A 5,155-nucleotide genomic window follows, 5' to 3' on the forward strand; every position below is an offset into this window, starting at 1 on the left:
CTAAAAATAACCTAACAGAATATTGTTATTAGGCACCAGTAGTCCCTAGCACCATCACGAGGTGGCGTTTTGCGAATAACTAACAATATTCTAATAGTTATTAAATTAAATTATATAAAATCAAATATTTAATTTCACTAATAACGATATGACACATTGAATGCCTTATAGCATCTCTTTTATTTATTTGCCCCCATTGTGGTCAAATGGTGTATAAGCATTAACTATGAAATAGCACTTTATTTTTTTCACCACAATTAAATTCTTTTTTTTTTATTTTTCATTTAAGCATGAATTAATATAAAAAAGGGTGTTTGTGGATTGGTTATAGACAAGGCATGCAAATTGCTTTTCTTAAAAAAAAATTAAAAAAAAAGATGAGTGGTCAAGGTATTTATTAATTCAACTTTATTTAATGTGGGGTGGGGAAGAAAATAACTTTTTGTTTGTGATAAAGATAAGGGTGTGACTAAGTATGATTTATTTTAGCCATATTATATATGTGTCATATATATAGTATAAAACATTTATACTATATATATATACATATTATTATTATGTGGTGTGACTTTCTTAATCATTTATCTTTAATGTATCACCATTAAGCATGGTAGTGGTAATGTCATCCTCAAGTTTGGTCCAAAATAAATGCTTTTCATAATGGAGAAGGAGTTTTCACTCTACAAATTAACTTGGGAATGATTGAAATAAAAATAAAAATTATTGAGTTTAGTAAATTTTGTATATTTTTTAAATCAACAATTAAGATTCTATTTAAAAGCAACATTAATGTATAACATTTATCTCTATAAATATATAAATAGATATTGTCGGTTAGCCTAATCTATCTAAATGGTTTTGGTGTATAACTTTATATGCAAAACATTTATGATACATTTTATTGCATAATTATTTTACAATGTTGCCTTCATATTATACCAAAACATAACTTAAAATTATTGGGTATGGTAGACTTGTTTGTTTCGCCATGCGAAAGATAATTTTGGTCAATTTTTTTTTTATGATGGTTATTTAAAATTACTTATAATTTTTTTTAAAAAAAATCGAATAATTTATGATACTTATACATTTTATTGCATGTGCGATTATTTTTCTTTATACACGTAGTAAGTAGTTTTTTATAATAAATTTTTGATATTGTAAATCATTTGGAATTTTTTTAAAATTTACAAATGATTCTAAATAATTACAACATATATAATCATGAAAATAAATTAGACTAAAATAATTTTTTCGATACTATAACAAATAAATAATCTACCAGAACAATCTTTTAGAAGATTAGTGCAAATTATTGGATTAAATTAAAAATATTATGAACATAAACACAAATAAAAATTAGAAAATCCAAGAAATATCTTATTAATTTTAACAACTCATCATCATATCTCTGAATATCTTTAGTATTACTCATTACTCATTTATCAATTATAATAGATTATCATTTTTTTTTTCTTGAGAAATTGCTAAATTATCATTGTTGTATGATAGTCAATTTACTAACCCTTCAATTATTTATGAATTGACTTTTTAATAACCTTTTTAATGTAATAAACTATATGGCTTGACCAAATACAATGATGCAACAAATATAAGCTGAAAAATCAAATTCTAAACTAATACACATTGATCATCATTAAGTACCATTAATAGTAATATTGTCTTCTTCTCTTTTTTCTCTCCTTTTCTTTCGAATATAAGGTTGTTTATTTGCTAAAAACACTAAGTGCATATTTGTCATCATAACTAAAAAATTATTTTTTGTTTTTAATAACAGAAAATTATTTTTAAAAACAATTTGGCTTGTTTGGCCATGTTTTTTAAAAACAGTTTTCAGAAAACAAAGTTACAAAAAACAAGAATTTTGAAAATAACAAAATATTATTTTCTGTTTTAAAAACCAAACATGACTTGTATTTTAAAAACTTCAAAAACTATTTTTTGTTCTCATTTTTAAAAATAATTTTTTGAAAACAGAAAACAATATCAAACATGCTCTAAGTTTTTCGGTGAAATTAAAATATGTTCAAAATATTGATCTACTTTCTTTTCTATTTTTTGTAGGTAGTGCTAGCTTTAAATAGCAATACACCTAATACGGTATAACATAATAAATTATAAAAGTTTAGAAAATTCTATAATGCATCCCCTTAAAAGGGAAGTACTATACATCTCTATCTGTTTTAGTATTCGGAATAAATTTTAAGTCAAATTTTTTCTCATGGTCATGTAAATTACAGTTATTTAAGATATTTTGTAAAATTCGAAAAAATTTAACACGCCAAAAACTGCGTTCAAACAGTGTGTTACAGGCGTGACTATTTTATTTTATCCGCGTGTAAAATAAACTGTTTAAACATTATTTTCTGTATTGTAAATTATTCTGAATTTTTTAAAATTTTGTAGGATATCTTAAATAGCTATAACGTACGTGAATATGAAAAAAAAAATAGACTAAAAAATTCTTCTAGATGCCGAAATAAGTAGATAATGCATCAGTACATTCTTTTTAAGACGGTGCATTGTAGAATCACCTTAACTGTTTTATTATTTAGTTTTTCATATGTTATTAATATTGCAATTCATGGATTTGTTAAATATGCTCTTAAAATAAATGAAAATGATAATTTTATTTAATAGAAGAAACTCTCTACCTTTTATATTTTCCTAAATAAATACATTTTCCTAACAATTTTGTTGCTATTTTTTAATCAATATTTATAATATAGTTAAGACCCAATGGCTTAAAATAAATTATAATTAAAAAAATGGTGGTTAAGAGGTTAAAAAAAGTAGTTGATGATGAATATGGAATATGATGTTTACATGTTTCCTTCCCAATCCATTAATCTCAAATTCAATCACTATAATAATTTAATACAATGACTAATTATAGCACCAAACTAATAAATTACTCAATCATAACAATTTATACAATATATATGTTTTATATACTTTATTATTATTATTAGGAATATTTGCCACAAAATTTTCATAACATTTATAATTGTTATACATATGATATTAATAAAAAAAAATATAGTGGCAAAAGAATTTTATTACAGTTATACTATTTTTTGATCATTAAGTGTCAATTTAGAAACACGTGATAACATATTATTAGAATATGTATTAAATAAGCTAAAAAAATATGACAATACGTATTTCTGAGTTAGTACTTATCAAGCTTAATTGACAATAATAAAAAATAGTATGACTGCAACAAAATCGTAAAATAAAATACTTTTGTTATTATTTTTTTTATTAAAATCATATGTGTAATAATTATAAATATTAAAGGATTTCGTCACAAAAATCCTTAATTATTATTATTATTAGTAGTAGTAGTACAGGACATTATATTTCAATAATATAAAATTTTCTTAATTTAATCATTGATATATCTCATTGCATGTTCCACTCGGCCCAAGATTCCTTTTCACTGTCAAATTAAGTGTTTTCTTTTTCTTTCTAAATAATATATATCAATAAGAATTGAATAATTGTTTAAGAAAAAAAAATGAATAATTTGTTAATTAATCAAATACGAAATAAATCAATTAAAATATTGAGAAGCTTACAAATATTATCTTTTATTTCTCGTCTTTATTTTGAATTTAAAATATATGTAACTCATTATGCACTTTAGTTTTAAATTAGAATGTATAATAATTATGTTAGACTTTTATTTGGGCTTACATTAAATTTTATTGGTTTTATTAAAACTTGGGTTGATTGGATAGTTCTTTGCTGTATTAGCCCATGTTGTTGGTGATCAATTGTTAATGGGCTTAGCATCTGTGAGTAAAGTCTAGGTGAAGCAGAAGTGTGAGCTTTTCTAGTTGACTGAAGCCTTTGATGAGCAGGCCAATTATTAGGGTTTTGTAGCTAAGTCCCCTCCCTAACTCTATAAATACATATTGTCTCATCACAATTGTATACCTTTTGATAATCAGAGAAAATAAACTGCTTCTGATTTAGAGATCTAGGGAGGAAGACTTAGTTGATAGTATTGCACTATCAAATTGGAGTAACTGCTGTGGATCAAACAGAGATAATTGCTATGGATCAATCAGGTACACATACTCAATTATCATATACTACTATTGTGTTCTATGTTATATACAAATAGATCTTGGGTTAATTGTTAATTTATCTAACATGTGGTATCAGATTGCCTATTGTATATGATTTAGAACCTATAATTAGTATAATTAATTTGCATATGTTAATTATCCATAATTTCATATCAATTTTGTTATTATTTTATGTGCAATTTTTTGTTTATAAATCTTAAAACTTTAAAGGTTTTATTGATCGTTAAATTCTCTTTCAATTGATATATTATATGCATAAAATCATTGTGTATATTAAGAGAATTTAAAATTTAAAGTTTTAGGGTTTATATGATTATAATGTGAAATTATATTTGTGTATTTTGATTTTATTGTTTTTGATCTAAAATTGATAATAGATTTCTCATTCTTAATTGTTTAAGAATGTTCCTACATAATTAATTTCGGATTTATATAAGATTAGCATTACAATTTTTTTCTTTTGTGTTCTTCTATTTTGGGATTGATTTTAGCCATAAATCTACCCATTTATTTTTTAATACACGAAATTAATAGTGTAAATCAACTAGAAATTGATTCCCAATCGAAACCCATCCAAAATCCCCATCTTTTCGTCGTTTTTTGGCCGGAAAAACAAGCAGACCCGACTGGAGGCCGAACCGGGTCGCGTGACCCGACTGGAACCCGCCCCAGGAAGAAGAAGACCCAGCCCAGCCGCGACGCCCACTCGCGCAGGTGGCGCGTGGGGGCGCGTGCGGCCTCGTAGAGCATCGGTTTTCGACGTTCTTTTTTCCAGCGTGCTTAAAATTCAATTTCTGATTTTTCTATGATTTTTAATTAATTTTTTGACTCCGTTTAATAATTATTATTATTTTAATGATAATTATGCAGTTAAAAAATTATTAAAAATAATTTTTGATGATTTTTCGAAATTTGTCAATCATAGAAAATTTTTTGAGTTTCTTCTCGTTCCATAAAACATAGTCACTCTCTTATTTAATTTGTTTTGACTATGTAGTCTCCACCAATTTTCTTATATTCACATCTTTTAATTATTT

This window comes from Cannabis sativa, chromosome 6, assembly GCF_029168945.1.
Source record: "Cannabis sativa cultivar Pink pepper isolate KNU-18-1 chromosome 6, ASM2916894v1, whole genome shotgun sequence".
Lineage (NCBI taxonomy): Eukaryota > Viridiplantae > Streptophyta > Magnoliopsida > Rosales > Cannabaceae > Cannabis > Cannabis sativa.